Genomic DNA, 17879 nt, shown 5'->3' with positions numbered 1-17879 from the left:
GGAAAGTGCATGGTGAAATTTTATTATTGGCCGCGTCCGAAAGCTTTGCTGACTGATTGCCTCGCTGCCTCATGAGGCAATGACTTCAGCGGCATGAAGGCAGCTCTTTCGGATAGCCTTCATAGGCAGCGTAATGGAAGTATGTTTAAAATATAAACGTCTTTATGTTAACTAATCCCCTGTTTGAAAACTACAATAATTTCTTGCTAGAAATGCAATCAAAAGGTGTAACAAGTGAAAATATAACCTTATTTACACTAAATTTGTGATCTAGCTGCTTTCTTTGTTGCCATGTTCTTTTTTTCGAACTCCACCAGGCTCGACCAATAACAGAATTGTGGGACAAGACGATGAAGGTATCTCAGGAGACACTGGATTCGAACGTGCCTTCAAAGGCAGCGTTTTGGAGATTTGGGACGCTTTTGATTTGTATTGACCTTTTTCGACAAGTCTTTTGGACCAATCTCTAAAAACACTGCCCTTCAATGCAATTTCCCTGTCAATAACTGTAGTGTATACCAGAATTTTAATCTATTAGTAAATCTATAACCTCCGCAAAATGTTTAGCCAACCTTTACATGTTTCTAACTATAAAAGTTACTCTAAAATATTTAATTAAGGCTGTTTTTGCTGTGCTATTTATTCAGGTTCTCGATTAATCGCACTTCAGTGACCCAAACCACACTGTAAGAAATTGCAGCATTTTTGTCAAATCAACATATATTTTTGTGTTAATTAAATTTTAAACAATTTCACCTTGTTTCACCTCATAAGTTACATCCACTATTCATAGGTCAAAATAGGTGAGAATATTTCATAGGTGAAAATATTAGGGTGAATTGACTTAAACCCAGTTTTTTTAATTCCATGCTGCATTTTTTACAGTGTACTCGAATTTGTTATTCTGAATAGAAAATAATTGTTATACATACGTGACTATTTTTGTTTTTATGTTGGTGTCTGGTCTGTCCATTTTAAAAATAAGGTAATATCAACACAAGAGCTCTGACATAAGTACAAAATAATACGAAAACGAACATCGATGCGTTTATGATCACGTCACAGGACATTGGGCGGGAAATTTACCCAGCCTTCCTGCACGTGCCTCTTCCGTTTAATTAAACTCAAGTGTTGTTTGACAAGTTGTTGAAGAGGTACTTCCATACACAAGTGTGATTGATTAACTCGTAATTTAGCAAAAAGTGCGTTCTCTTAATTATTTTAGTATTGTAGAAATTAAAATAATTACGTTCTGGGAACCAAACATGGCAGGCTACGAATCTGCTCGTGTTGTCAAGGTAGGATGACTTTCACATGAACCCGACGTTATGAATTAAACACCCGTCTATGAACATCCCCTGACTATGTAGGGAGCAGTGGACACGATGGGAGTCGACTGATTGACACAGACTGACAGGAATGGCGCGCTTTTTAAGGTAAAACTCCATTGATCAGGGCATCTAAAGGTTATTAAATTATTAGACTAATATCGTAACACTGTGGTATGAAGGCTCTCTGAAGTCCATAAAAGAGTGAAGAAACAGGTTTTCAGATCCTTGCGTCATTTATTGATTATCATAGTTGTGATGGCTTATCTTCAAAGAAGTTCAGTGTTCAGAAGATGATTTCATCCAGTGAGCAGTGGTTCACCCTTTGAAGACATGATTTTAATTATTTGTTTAGTTTAGAGTCGCATCTGCAGATGATCTGCTTTGCATAGACAACATGAAGTTGTTTCAGTCACAAAAACTAAGCAGTTTAAGACTACTATTAAAATGTTGTTTAAATGATTAAAAATTAAAAGTAAGATACTTTGGCATTATTTATGTTTGAAACCTTTCCTATAAACACATTTCATATATATCAGTAGCTGTTGGGATGTTAAGATAATTAAAAATAGTACAACTGCAATCATGGGCCTTTTATTAAAAAGTTACCGAATATAAATGGTAAACATGATATCACATCATGCAGTGAGCAGTTGGTCGTGACTGAATGAAAAGTTTGTAGATTTCTTTTAAATACTAAAAAATAGCTACTGTAATGTAATGGGTAGGCTGGTACGCTTTCTGTGTCAGGTTTTCCAACCAATGTAAAACTAGATTTTTTTAAATTGTGTTTAAAAAGTATATTTATTTATTTATTACAGGTCTGGTGGTGCAACCAAAGGCTGCAACTGCTATGACTCCTCTTATGAAAAACAAAACATTAAGCTTAATAATAATAATAATAATAATAATAAGGTAATAATTAAGCTAATAACTTCAGTTTTAACAAATTCAAACTAACATTGTCTGTAATTGTTTTTATACTTTAAGTACGCTTTCTGTGTCAGGTGGTACAACCAATGTAAAACTACAATTTTATTTTTATTGTATTTATAAGGTATATTTATGAATTTCATATCGCAGGCAAAAGCTTATCAGCATCCAAATAGAAGTCTGTTCTGTACTGTATGTAGATTTATTACAGGTCAGGTGGTGCAACCACAAAGTCGAAGGGTGCAACTGCTATAACTTCCCTTAAAAAAAGAACATTAAGCTTAATAATTTTTAATAAGATAATAATTAAGCTAATAACTTTAGTTTTAAAGCAACACCAAAAAGTTTTTTTTACCTTAAAATAATGTTTCCAAAAAATTTTAAGTCGTTCATCCACTCGAAACAGGGTGAACAGCACTTTCATATTCGCTTTGCAGCCCTCCATTGGCCAAAACACAACGCACTAAAGAAGTTTCTAACCGTCGGGTCGCGGTCCTGTAGTTCGAGTGAAAACTACAAAAACTTGCTTTACGGCAGACCTACAATCCAATCAGAGCCAGCTATGCTGCAGTATTTACGACAGTGGTAATGAACAATTATGCTTCTAACCTGTAGGGGGAGCAAAGAGCAAAAACTCTTTAGTGTTGCTTTAATAAATTCAAGCTAACATTGTCTGTAATTGTTTTAATACTTTACGCTAGTACGCTTTCTGTGTCAGGTGGTACAACCAATGTAAAACTAAAATGTTATTTTTTATTGTATTTATAAAGTATATTTATGAATTTCATATCACAGGCAAAGCTTATCAGCATCCAAATAAAAGTCTGTTTAGTAGATTTATTACAGGTCAGGTGGTGCAACCACAAAGTCAAAGTGTGCAACTGCTATAACTCCCATTAAGAAAAAAACAAAACATTAAGCTTAATCATTCTAATAAGGTAGTAATTTAGATAATAATTTTAGTTTTAATAAATGCAAGCTAAGGTTGTCTGTAATTGTTTTTATACTTTTTAAATAATTTTTTAAAGTTCTCAAATGTTAGTTTCATGGAAAAGTTGTTTTACACTTTCAAACTATTTTCAGGATTATAATTTTTAAATGCTACTATCAAATAAACAAATAATCAGCATGACACAGGTATTGCCTTAAATCTTGTCGGGCAAATAGACAATGATTGGTTGTACCACCTGACATTTTTTTGAAAGGGGATATCAGAAATATTATAAAAAATTACTGAAATGGTCTTTCATAAACAAAAACTTTTTAACGTGGTTTTCACTAAATATCAACCTTCTTCATTTTCTAATAATATTTTAGATTTTGTTTTTAAACGTGCTCTGCGCTGTAAAAATGTTCAGTGACATTTTCTTCAAAAACAAAGAAAACTGAAAGGAGTACTCTACTCATAAAAGATACATAACATCAGACCGAATGAGGATAAAAGGTTTCTGTTGTGTTCCACTGGGATGTAAACAATCACAAGAAGCTCTAAAGAAACACAAGAGACACAACAAAAGTCTCAGAGCGGAAGAAAACCAAATCCTCTCATCCCAGTGCAGATCCCCAAAGGAAGAACATGTGTCCAAGATGGAGACATCAATCTTCAATGAAATGTGTAATGTATCCCCTCATACACTTACTAATCTTGGTTCAGTGTAGATGTATAGTAATGACTTCGCTAAACTAGGGGTTTTCAAATTGTGGTTTTTGCAAATTCACTTGGCTATTGCAATAAAAAACGGTTTAGATTTATTAATGGCAAGCAATGATAATGATCTTGCAATTGATCTTGCAATTAAACATATATTTCATTTATACAATGACATGAAAAATATAAACTCCTCATTGATAAACTTGTCTGTGAAATCCACACTAAAGTCTCTAACAATTGAACAGAAACTGTTGGTGATTATTAGAGCAAAAGTTACCACCACAATTATTTGTTTGCTACGATGTGTTTTTTTAATGAATTGTTATAACGTTGCAATGTAGTGGCGTTTTGAAATGTTTTAAGTGCTTTGTGACATGGTTGCTAGGGTGTTCTAATGGTTGCTATGGTGTTGCTTTGGTGTTCTAAGTGGTTTTAAAGTTCAATTCACAGAGCAACCCAACAATTCTCTTATTTTACCACAAGATGGAGCCAAAACCTTCAAGAAAACACACACGTTGTCTCTCGGTTTAAACTTGCACAAAGGGACCAAAAGATTTTGTTTTTGTAAAAAATTATTAAATCATAGAAATTATATTTTTTTTTTATGTGGCTTAATGAAAAAATAGCCATGTAAATGCATTTGAATAACCCTGCTAAAAACTATAAACTGGTTGGCTGGTTTTAGCTGGTCTCCCAGTCCAACTGGTTTAGCTGGTGTAGCAGGCTGGTTTTAGCTACTTTTTTTAGCCGATTAGACTGGAAGAACAACTGACCCACCAGTTTGAAGACCAGTATGCAGTTGCATAAACTACTAAGACTAGTCTTAAAAGTTAGTGATGTATTTTTTTCTTCAAGACTTCTTCATTACTGTTTCAAGTAAGTTGCATAAAAAGGTACCATAGATTGGTATAATTTAAATCCATATAGTAAAACTGATTAGCTCTAACTAATTGTTAGTTGATTAGACTAGTTCTTAAAGCAACACTATGTAGTTTTTTTACCTTTAAATAATGTCTCTAAAATGATTTCAGTGATAGAACAACTTTTAACTGGACAAATTGTACTGTTGCTGCAACCCGAGCAGCCTCCTAGCTGCTACAAGCACACTCTGAAAGTGGCGGTGGAGGGTAGAGCACACAGCCCCGCCCCTCCCCCTGCCTGCAGAAGAGTGTCTGATACCAGGCACTGTTGCGCTTTTCAACCACAAGGGGGAGCTGTAAGTCATTTTTACATGGAAACTACATAGTGTTGCTTTAAGACAGTCTTAACTTCACAGCTATGTTTATGCAACCGGCCACAGTCTGACTAGCATTGCCAGGGTGGGAGGACCATCTTAAACCTACTAAGGCTATGTTTACACGGAAACGATCTGAAAAGAAAACGCAAAAGTGGTGTTGCGTTATCACTTTTTATTCTGCGTTTATATGAGCGTTTTGAGGTGGAAATCTTCTCGCATATGGTGACGCAAAAGTGTGTGATATTCGATGTAGTATACACACCAGGCGGCTAGGTGGCTATGTGAAGCACTGACACACAACAACATCAGGTCCGCGCTCCTGCGTACAACCACCTTCCTGGTTGTCCCAGGTCACGTTCAAAGCTGTCTGGTTTGCCTCCGACGATTTGGCGCATCAACAATTTGATGGAGGGAATTAATGCAACTTCTCTGATCATAAATACTAGCTGTGAATATTTCGTACAACTGCTGGAAAGACTCTTGTATATTTATCAGCAGTGTTGGGGGTAACGCTTTACAAGTAACTTGAGTTACGTAATAATATTACTTTTCTGAAGTAACGAGTAAAGTAACGCATTACTTTTTAAAAGTACACATTATTATTTGAGTTACTTTTTCAAAAAAGTAACTCAAGTTACTTTTTTAGTTTAATTAATTTGATTAAAAAATATGTACTGAATTAAACTAAACGTATGCCCTCTCTGCGCCTGTGTGGAAACATTTTGAGTCAGAAACTGAGATGGCAGGCCAGAGCTAAACATTTTTGTGATGAAATATGCAATTTCTGAATGCAGAACTTTTCAGTCATAAAAACACCTGCAAGGCCTGAAAGAGATCAAGCTTTAGCCAAGAAAAAGTAACGCAAGAGTAACTAAAAGTAACGTAAGCATTACTTTCCATGAAAAGTAACTAAGTAATGCAATTAGTTACTTTTTTTGGGAGTAACTTAATATTGTAACGCATTACTTTTAAAAGTAACTTTCCCCAACACTGTTTATCAGTGCTGCTATGTAGGGCTGGGGAAAAAACGATTTTTCGCTTAATCGTTTTTTAACCGTGGTCAATTCAAAATCGATTCTCAAGGAGCAGAATCGATTTTTTCTTTCATATTTATTTCCGCAAACATTGAACGTAAGGTTAACGTTAATCTAATTACTAGTCTTCTTCACTATAGATGTCACCCACTTTTTTGCCTTGCGCGATGTTACCAAGGAGCGAGATTTGAGCCTTTTAATTTCTTTTTATTAATTACCACTTGTAAACTGCTGTTCAATGTTCTTTTTTATTAATATAGTATTTGTATTTAATCAATAATCGAGTATAAAAACCGACCCGATAACTGGAATCGAAAATTGAAATCGAATCGATTTGATAGCTTGTGAATCAAAATTGAATCGATCTGGAACATCTGAATCGATACCCAGTCCTACTGCTATGGCAACTTGAAGGTCCGACGTATGAAAATAATCCAACATGTTTGTTGTTATTTTCCTGAACTGGCGTATGCCTGTGACGTAAACGCGTCTTGGACGAGAGCCTACGTGAGCAGATTTTGGCGTTTTTACCCTTTAGACGGGAACGCGAGGGTAGATCGTTTTTAAGATTTCCACTCTGGAGGGTGGTTACAGTTTTTTGCGTTTTTAAGACCCAAAAACGCCTTCACCGTGTAAACGAAAGGCACATCCGATAAAATATTTTTAAGTTTTAACCCTCGAGCGTTCTTGTGTAAACAGGCCCTTAGACTGGAGGGTCAAATTGACTAGCTAATAGGGTAGCCAAATCCCCTCTAAAACCATCCTGCTACACCTGCTAAAACCAGGCTGGGAGACCTAAAACCATCCAACCAGTTTAGGCTGGTTTTAGATGTTTTTATTTTTGAGAGGGGTAAGAAAAAGTACATTTTATTTGTATCCTCTTAGATAAGTTGACATTTAAAGGGAATGTGAATAGTCCCCATCGAGCAGTTTTGTTTCTGTGCGTCTTAAACGCACAGATAAGTACTTTATGTCTTAACTGAACAAGTGTTTATCTGAAGAGCTTTCTGTTGGCCTCTGGCCTCTTTTTACATCTGCTTACCACATTGCCACCTGCGTTAACAACACTTAAAGACCGCTGAAAGTCTCTCGCTCTGAACATGTAAATGCATTCAGTTCAGATATAAAGCACTTATTTATGTTAAAGCAGCGCTTCAGACTGAAACAATACAGGAGACGTTCACATAGCAACTTATCTGAGAGGATATGAACGAAAAGCTAATGATGTGGTTTAGGGTTTAAGAAATCTGCTAAATGACCAGTAACAACATCATTTGCATAAACTAAAATGTTCAAGTAATACATAAATTGCTTTTGGATCATCTTTTTTTTTTAAAGAATTCATTTTTGTAAGTTCACTTATTTTGATACCCATCCTTTACCTGAATCGAGTTTATCATGACCATTTCCCCATTTGTATCTGACTCATCGAGTGTTTATTCAATTTCAGCAATTTTCTCCTTTGCTGTCATTAAATTTGATAAAATATATCGGTCATCAGCCAGCCAGCTCTCCGGTTGACCTCTTGTCAAAAACAGATGGCAACATGCATCAGACTTGCGTTTAACCAATCAGATTCACGCAGCATCTACCAATACGTTTCCGGCGTCGACTCGCTGCAAAACGACTTCAAGTAAATGCTAAGATTGGGTCTCTATTTCTCAGTTTTTCCTCTCTCGCTCTTTTTCTCACATCTGAGAGCTCCTGTCTCTCCGTGACTCAGCGTGACACACTCACATCCGGATGAAAGCGAGGCGAGAGGGACAATATCTCACGGGCAGACAAAGCCGTGGAGTCTCTGTATCGCTCTGGCGTTTGGGGAGCCGAAGGTTCAGTTTAGGTTACACAAAACGTGACTCGGCCTCGGGTCTCTATGACCCAGACCTGCGCAATCACCAGCCGGCAGCCCAGCAGTAAGCCCCGTATCTCAGTCAGATGAGGTTGTCTTGACCTACTTTCCGCTTGTTGCTTATGTGACGGCTTTTAGATGTGCTTATTTGGACCTTGACACTAACTCTGGTTCCTTTGAGGTGAATTCAGACTTTCAGAGCTGTGACGGGGAGAGGAAAAATATGGCACGTGAGAAAGAGAGAAAGAGGGAGGGAGAGAGAGAGGCAAACCTGCACATTGTCGTTGCGGTTTTCTCGTGGTGACTCATGCAGAAATAAAGACATGCGAAATTAATCGCTTCACACATAGCAGGCTTCATGCAGTTTTTGTGCATTGACAGTATGTTAGTACTAGCATACTAAATCATTTATGCTTGTAACGTAAAAATGCATGATTGTTTTGACTAGATCAGTGAGATGAAATGGGGAGCAGGTTTTTTTTTGGAGATAAACTTAAAAGCCATACAAGCATTATGGATGTGACATTTGCAAACAAAACTGATAAAATACAAATTCTCAGAGGATGCATTTATTACCCATATATTGAACCATCTGTTTATAATTTTCTAATGTTTTGTATTTTAGATGAGGGACATATGCATGCTTTATGGATGCGACAAAAAAGGAGTTTTTCTCACACGTTTTTGGCAGACAAGATAGTTTGTAATACTTAAAATGCACAAACCAGAAGCAATAATACTTAACAAATGTAAATAATACTTAACAATTTCCCCGCCATTGACGAGTTATCTTGTCAATTAAAGGTATTGCGGAAGATTTTCTTTTTCCGGGTGGACCATCAAGACTATTGGTCCTCCTAGTTGTCAATCATTCTGGTAATATGTTTACTTAGGCCATCGTACATGCTCGTCCCTTTCTGCGCATGCGCACTTTCAGGTGTATATGTGTGGTTATCGACCATGTTTTTTCAAAATGTCTGAGGGTCGCAAGAGAAAAAGTGTATACAAATTGCAAAAAGAGAAAGGCCTCTGAAGAAAGAAACAAGACCAGAGACCAGTTTTTGGGAGAATATTTCACACGCTGGCGTTCGTTAAAAGCTGATGCCTCAGTCTCAAAGTTTCTACTTGACAGTTAAGTTTGGCATGCTATTTGAAGAAATCCATTTAAAATCACTGCTAGTAAAAGTTGATGTAAGCTATTATTAGCGATGCTAGCCCTGGCAAAAGTCACGCACAGCACAGACACGGTAAACATCTCAATTTGTCTAAATTAGCCTTATGACCAAATAGTAAAAGAGATCACGCTGAAATGTTCTAAAACCATGTGTGTTTATTTTTTAAAATTTCATTGTGTTCACCATAATATTTATTACAAATGCAATGGAATGGAATTTCACTTTATTTATTATGACTCAACTTGTATACTTAAATGTTCTGATTTCTTTGTATGAATTCAATATTTGGCTACATCTGGTGGAAATTTTGTGTCAATAGCTCACTTAGAAATCCCCTTACTGATAAAAATGCTGATGTGTCAAATACTTATTTTCTCCACTGTATTTCACAATATGGCAACTTTGACCGGAAGTAGGGAATACTTACTTCCTGTTGCACCACTACGATTGCCACTCAATATAATAATGGACTGACAGCTGCTTGTTTTCTCCCAAACATAAAATTACTTGTCAAAAATAACAATAGCAGATATTGTCCAGTTAGGTGTTAGTTGAAAAGGATGGAATAATGATACAAATTCTTTTTTAAGCATTTCTTATGATAAAGACAGCTGGACATTTCAAATGAAATAACGAGACATACCTATTCATTCGCATCTGGGCCCGTTTATTGTACTGACAGGGGTCTTAGCCCAAAGTGTGCACATTTGGAGAAATATTTACACATTTTACTTCTTAATTCTTTAGACTGAATAACTATTTCTTTTCCAATTCCAAAGTATGCAATCTGATGATATTAACGCTGTGTGTGGCTTTGTTTATTCCTCGATTGCTTGCATGCATTGCTTTGCTTGCTTGTTGCACATTTCATTTTTTGTTTACCAGCATTGGATTTAGCCCATTCAAAGAGAAGAGTGAACAGCATTTATTATGATTGCTAAGCACTTAATGGCGAATGAAGTCTGCATACATCCCCTGATGTCTTACTGTGCTTTCACACCACCACCGGGGAAAGCGTCAATAAAAGCTCTGGCTGCTCTACTAACGCGCTATAGAAAAGGTGTAGTGGACGCTCTGACGCTTGAATGCATTCTCAAAACTCCTCTCAAGTGGAGGTTTCCGCCTTCTGATTGGTCAACGTGATCACAAAGTTCCGTGGAATAATCAATTTTTTGCTAATTTTTCCATAGCATTCTCACGGATCTCCGCATTTTTTCGTGGCCCTGCTGTGGACTGTCTTTTTCCGTGGCATTCTCATGGATTGGTTACTCAACTGCTTTTTCCTATTTTCAACCCATTTTCACTTCGTAATTAATTAGCTATATTATTAATTATAATGACCAAAACAAGCAGCTGTCAGGCAATTATTTTATTGAGTGCCGATCATAGTGGTGCAACAAGAAGTCAGTATTCCCTACTTCTGGTCAAAGAAAGAGTTCCCACCAGACGCAAGAGTTCAACGAGTTGCGCGAGTAGATTACATACAATGTATATGCAAAGAAGCGATCGGATGCGTCCTCGTGGGCTGATGCGATTGACGCGTTATGGGCGGCGCGTTTGCCGCGAAAACACGCGCTATTCGCCTTAAACGCGTCTTTGCCAAAGTTGAAAATATTCAACTCCAGCAAAAAATTTGCATAACACGAACTTAAATCCCGCGATTAATCTAGAACGAGTAACGCGATGCCCCGCGTTTGGTGTGTATGTAGCATTAAGGTTTACCATTTTACTGTTATACATGCGTTTTATTTCTGAACTGTTAACATTTAGGTTACGTAAAACATAATTGACTTTGTTTACGAGAATAATCGCGGCACTTAGAGATCATTTTGTGTTTATGTCCGCTCATGAAACATGAACTCCGTATTTGCATGCAAATGCGTGAACGCTCCCATTTGTGCGTATACGCATGCTTTCTTTAAATGCAGCTTTTCAAAATTTTGTGACGGTGGCTGCGTTTTCATTAAAGATTTGCGCAAAACATTAGCGTTGCTTTCTAAAAGTCGACAAAAAGCTATTGCGTAATGATGGTGCTACCATTAACCGATGTCATGTGAATAAAACGTAACACACCAACCAAACATACAGCAACTTGTTTAAAGAATGATGATGTGACTTTAACGCACGTCAGGTGATCTGTAAATGCCAAGAAATTATTTCTATTGCAGTTTTGCGATGTATTAAGTTTTTTAATTGCCTGAAAAATCACCTTACCTGAGCATTAAAACGTTTAACTTTATTTTTTATATTTTTTTAATTGGGATATTCCATAAGGCACATTTTAATTGGCCATTTTAATTCACACATTTTGAAGGGTAATAGAAACACAGCTATAGTGACAGTTCTGTTAACTGACCCGAGCATCGTTGACGCCGGGCCATCGGGATATCCTTATTGTCGAGCCCTGGGGCCTATACCATGAAGGTAGCTGAACAAACTCGGAGTTACAGGATTGGTTTTGACTTGACAAAACCAAACCTATGCAATCAGGCTTTATTGGTCCCATGAAGCGGCTTATCAACTTTCTCTGTCAACTCAGGCTTTGATCTTTAGGCTATGATTACTCCACCCGCGCGTGCACATAAAAGAGTGACGTCGGCACCGAACAACCAATTGGAATAGAAAATAGAGAGAGCACGTACGAGCAGTGTATTTTTTAGCGGAGGTGCATGAGCTAATTATACAAAATTATGAAGATTATAAAAATGTATTTCAAGAGTGAAATAATACTGCCTCTGCTCTTTTTAATGTAACATGTACATTAACATGTACTTCATTGTATAATTTATTTAGGTACCCAAAGTGAAACATGCTTTTTTAAGTTAATTTACATTGTTAAATTTGTTAATAATCTTACAGGGAATTTTATAAAAGCCCTCTTTTAAAGACATGGTCAGGAAATGTCCGGGGAACACTATGAAGCTGTTAATGTAGGCTTTCTTACAGTGCGAGGACCACCTTGCGCATGGCTCGACAAACCGTGTTTTCCCCACCGACCGCACACAAGTATGTACCACTTGCAAAAAAGCGCAACGCAATACACATCATTTACGGTACAGTCAGTGCACGAATTTAACGTGATACATTTCTTATGTAAGGCAAGAAGTTTGCAAAGATAAGAGATTCCTTCCGTGGAAAATCTAGATATTTCATACAAATAACTGGGCAAGGGAAAACTAAAAACTCTCTCTATGAAGTGCTCTTCTAACAATTTGCGCGGAGACCCCTGAGACTTGTTTCTGCTTTGGATGTTTAAGATTAAGACCCTCACCCTCCTTTTCTTTTTTTTCTTCTTTTTTTTAAATGTGGTATCAACACGGAATAGTGATTGTTGAATATGCCTTAATGTTTGTATTTTAATATGTTCAATTAAAAAAATACAAAGAAATAAAATTTGCGTGGAGACGCTAGTAGTTACGTCACCTATATATTTCTTTGCTTGCAGCTGATTAGTCAAACTGCAGTCTCAGATCTCGAATCCAGAACATAACCTGCCCCGGGGCAGGTTAGCCGTGCAGCGTAAGATACCATGGTGACGAACACGGATTAAAGCCGCGCTACTTTCATGGTACCTAAAACCCAGGGTTGGCGCAAACTAATCTTAAACTTACCTGGCTATCCACTTAAACCGGCTTCATGGTATAGGCCCCTGCTCTGTACTCTGTACTGTTTGTCAACAACTAACTCAACAACTTTTATTTTACCCTTTAAAGTTGATACTTAAATGAAATATCACTATGATGATCATCTCCAGAGTTATTTTCCTCTTTCCTTTGGCTGTCCTTGCTTCCTGTACTGTTACAGTTGTGTAAAATATGATTTCACAGAAGCAATAGACTTTACATAATCTCAGATTAGGCTTTGCTCTATAAATATACAAGTTTCACATCATCTTGCAGCCTTGCCTAATTTGCTTGCCTGTTGCCATTTTTTTTCATTCATTTTAGATTTTATATGTCATGTGAAAAATGTGTTTTAATTTTTAGGAAACCCTAGTTCAAGAAAGCAACTATCTTATTTGAAACAATATTTCTTATGATGAAGGTCTTAGACATCTTATTATCCTCAATAAGAAGGAATTGTGTGGTTGCTATAAAGATGACAGGCTTTGAAAAGACTTTGAAAACAATTGAAAATGATCAAGGGGAGATGAGAAAGATTAATATTATATGAACCGCATAAATTCTGCGCTGTGCACTAGGAGGCGCTCTGTTTGTGCCCCTTCATGTAAGGCTTTTTATTTGGTGACCTGCTGTTCAAGAGTGCCGTTTCATTTTAGTTTTCCTGTAAAGTCTCCTGCAGTTTTTAGGAAAGGGAATTGGGGTAACACTATTTCACAAATCTGTCTATTGCATTAGCCCTCCTGGATTGTCAGGCACAATAAAGGCAGTGGAAAACTCAGAAGACCTTGGAAATGTAATGTGCATTCCCAGAATTTTGCAGCCTTCCATTTGCAATGAGCTTATGATGTGCATTCCCAGAATGAGCAACTTCCCAGAAGATATGCTGAGGGATCATAGGAGGTAAGTGACACAATCAGTCAGGAAATGTGGCACAAGGGAACCGGCTGTAAATTGGTTTATTTGTGTTTTTATAGCTGATCGCTGTACTGGTGCCCCGATGGCGGAGGTCATTGAGATGTTGTGTCCCAAATTAGCCTCATATGTATGACTGAAGAAATGATTATTAGCCAGTGGTCCAGTGTGGTTTTATGTGGTGTTGTGGGTATGCAGTGAAAGTACAGACTTGGAAATAAAAATAAAGATCCTGGCCTCTACAGCCTGATACCAGAGAAGACTTTTATAAGGTCTAGTTATTTAATGCAACACCAAAACATTTTTCAAGGCTAGTTAACACTTCGAAAACTACAAAATGTTTAAATTGGAGTATAAATTATGGTTCATTTTCTGCCAAGAGGAGCCCACTGATTTGGAAAGCGTATTAAAGGAATAGTCTACTCATTTTCAATATAAAAATATGTTATTACCTTAACTAAGAATTGTTGATACATCCCTCTATCATCTGTGTGCGTGCATGTAAGCGCTGGAGCGCGCAGCGACGCTTCGATAGCATTTAGCTTAGCTCCATTCATTCAATTGTACCATTTAGAGATAAAGTAAGAAGTGACCAAACACATCAACGTTTTTCCTATTTAAGACGAGTAGTTATACGAGCAAGTTTGGTGGTACAAAATAAAACGTAGCGCTTTTCTAAACGGATTTAAAAGAGGAACTATATTTTATGGCGTAATAGCACTTTTGGGAGTACTTTGACTCTGCGCAGTAACACCCTCCCTCTCCCATTATGAGAGTGAGAAGGGGAGCGGACTTTTCAGGCGAGTCCAAGTACTCCCAAAAGTGCTATTACGCCATAAAATATAGTTCCTCTTTTATATCCGCTTAGAAAAGCGCTACGTTTTATTTTGTACCACCAAACTTGCTCGTATAACTACTCGTCTTAAATAGGAAAAACGTTGATGTGTTTGGTCACTTCTAACTTTATCTCTAAATGGTACCATTGAATGAATGGGGCTAAGCTAAATGCTATCGAAGCGTCGCAGCGCGCTCCAGCGCTTACATGCACGCACACAGATGATCCGTACGGTGGGCGGAGCTAAAGAGTTACAAGTGCACGCATCCTTTGAATACTAATCTAACAGCTCTTGATGTGTTTTTTCTGCATTTGCCCTTTTAAAAGCTGTAAATGTTGTAAGTGCAGTACAATACCAACTGATGCAGAAAATGCTTGCTGTTGTTGGTGTTGTTTACGTTACATGCACGTATGTGCCAATTGCAAACAAAACACGTGAGATTTTGATTTACTTACGCCTGTGGTTGCGACTCCTGAACAGGGTATTTTGTTGGGACCGCTCCATCAGTTGTAAACAAGTGGCAAATCCGGCATCAAACTGAACCTTGTTTGTTAAGCAATCACTCCGAAGTGCACAACATAAACCAATTCGCAATTACGTTGCTGTCTGGGAAAAACAGCATCCACTGTTGTCTTGAGACAGGGAAAGCTAAATAAGGTTTTCTTCTCCGTACATCCAAAAACACATTTCTTTTGTCAAACCATCTTGATAAAACAAAGTTGTCGCGTGCTGTGATATCGGTGACTTCTACTCAACGGAGCATTGCTAATGCGCATTCTCGCTCTCACTTGACGTCCAGGGCAAGCATGCTTTTCTGGGGGTAAAAGCCCATAAAAGAAATATGGGGTCAATCAGTCGTAACGGATACCCTTGTTTGAATTTTTTTACGAAACTTGTAGGAAAAAGGAGGCGTGAGTTTGCCTCAGAAATACTTACAAGCTGAACTGCTTTTTTGACTCTTTGCTTATGTTTAGCATGAAGGTTACAACTCTTAAACTGTGTTAATAAGTCAGAATGCATAAAATAGCATTAACCCCCCCCCATAACTTTGGGTTTGATGCTGACTGTATGGTGGCAGTGTTATTATACACATCTGATAGGTGCTTATGGTTTTGTGTGTCATATAGCGTACATCAGATGGTCGGTCAGCTGACAAACACCGTCCCGACAGACACCAACTGCTAATGGTTGCTGGATTTCGTTTAAGTGGGTGTGTTAAGCCTGTTGGCATTTGTTTGACAGTGTGAACAAGCCTTAAGTCCCCAAAGATATAGCTGACTCAAGAACCCTGCAAGAGAATGAACCTTAGGTGTCTGAAATTTAAGCACGCAAATATTGGGGAATCTGTGGAGGAACATGTGATGAAGTTGGGGGAATGGTGGACATGTGACTTGGTCAGATGCAGGTGAGGTCAGGTTAGTAATAGGTCAGATACAGGTGAAGTCAGGTTAGGAACAGGTCAGGTCAGGTTAGGTTAGAAACAGGTCAGGTATAGGTGAGGTCAGATTAGAAACAGGTCAGGTATAGGTGAGGTCAGATTAGAAACAGGTTAGGTATAGGTGGGGTCAGAACAGGTGAGGAAAAAGAAAAGCACTAAAGCTGCGGTCAACTCTTAAAGTAATCCAGTCATCAGAGGACAGAGCACCTGTCTTAAAGCAACAGCCAATACTGAGAACACATTCATGATAACAAGAAATTAACTCATTCCTCGCCGCCATTTTTTGAAAAGTTGCCCGCCAGCATTTTTTGTGATTTTTTTTTTACAAAAGTTTCACAAATATCTTCCAGTAAAGTTTTCTTCTAAAAATATATAAACATTCACATATATCAAATGAAAGAACAGACTCTGCTTTCAAACAAACAAACAAAACGGAAAAAAGTTTCATCCTATACATTTTTTTTCTCTGCCCATAGACTCTTAAAGGTGCTCTAAGCGAATTCACGCGTATTAGACCTTAAAACATTTTTTGTTACATGAAGCTAACATCTCCTCACTATCTGCTTGCTACCTGACCGCTGAACAAACTGTAAAAAACGCAATCTCTGTAGACAGCCCAGGCTTCACAAACGGCAATAACAACACAGTGGCCAAACCTAGCACCACGAAAACATAACAAAGTGTTCCAGCCAATAAACGACAAGAAGGATTTGGGGGTGGGGGTTGGGCACGTTCATGAAAGCACGGAAGGGAGAGGGAGGGGGAGGAGTTAGCTATGCTACGTTTGTTTGAAAACAGTTCAAACATCAACAAAAAGTGACGTCGCACAGATTCGCTTAGAGCGCCTTTAAATATGGGTATTTTTCTTTAAAAATATTTTTTAGCAAAAAGCTGAAATAATTGCATTTTTGGGAAGGAATTTTTTTAGAGATCAGATTCAGAAAGATTATCAAAACATACACAGAGTTTAAAATTTGTAAATAAGTTTTGGCTTCAGTTTTTTCATAAAATGGGTAAGTCTGCAATGCCGCAAACTAGTCGATAATCGAAGTATTGCAGATTAAAATAAAAATTAATCAGGAACAGGATTTTCTCTTAATTAACAAGATAACCTGTCAATGGCGAGGAAAGATGTTTGATAAAGCTGCAATCTGTAATGGTGAAAAAATAAACAAAAATCAGCTATTGGTCCATAAAAACAATGTTCAAAGCTGTATCCATAGTGTACCATGATTTACAACAGTATCCTTATAATAATTAATAATTGAAGATTTTGGGTCAGATTTTGCTAAAGTAGCTTTTTACAGGATTTTGTGAAAGCCAAGACTTGCTTGTAAACAAAGCTGATGTTTTATTGTCCATTCATCTGTCCACTCTCCGAACCCTCGATCGTTTCCTCTGCAGGGTCATGGGGACTGAAGCTTATCCCATCTCAGCATTTTGAGCTATTTACAGGGTACTATATTGGATAGATGACCTGTAAATGCATTATGACATAAATATATATAGTGTTTTGTTAATATACTGTGCGATTGATCTGTGTTGTTATGAATAACCCGTCTCAAACAGCTGTGACTTCTATTCATGCTTTAAAATGTTAACGTTATAATTTACAGCTCTTTACTGTAAATGAAATATTTACTGTGATGTCACTCTAATCACCTGTGTTCTTATTTTAGTGAAATTTTAAGGCTGTTGTTAACTAATGCATTTACTACAACCTTATTGTAAAGTATTACTGATTTTATATGAATTAAACTCTTGGTGTGATTGTGTTGCTCTCACAAATGCTCCAGACTGGCTGCATTAAGCGTCAGCGAGGCTGTTAGGAACCTTTCACTCTCGTTTGTGTTTGTGAGTCAT

At 37.3% G+C, this 17879-nt stretch overlaps 1 long non-coding RNA gene across 3 annotated transcripts in view; it reads left to right on the top strand.

Moving 5' to 3' along the window:
- Nucleotides 1-1155: 1155 nt before the first annotated feature.
- Nucleotides 1156-17879, top strand: part of LOC129428921 (uncharacterized) — a 106319-nt gene continuing 89595 nt past the window's right edge. For 2 of the 3 annotated variants that reach the window (XR_008639067.2, XR_008639066.2), the window contains exon 1: nt 1156-1436. This is a non-coding gene — a long non-coding RNA (uncharacterized lncRNA). The remainder of the gene's footprint in view (nt 1437-17879) is intronic. The other variant, XR_008639068.2, reaches the window with a different exon arrangement.

The sequence above is a fragment of the Misgurnus anguillicaudatus genome, chromosome 18 (assembly GCF_027580225.2).
Source record: "Misgurnus anguillicaudatus chromosome 18, ASM2758022v2, whole genome shotgun sequence".
NCBI classification, from domain to species: Eukaryota; Metazoa; Chordata; class Actinopteri; order Cypriniformes; family Cobitidae; genus Misgurnus; species Misgurnus anguillicaudatus.
Note: the sequence above shows the minus strand (reverse complement) of the source record. Positions and strands in the feature narration are given on the sequence as shown.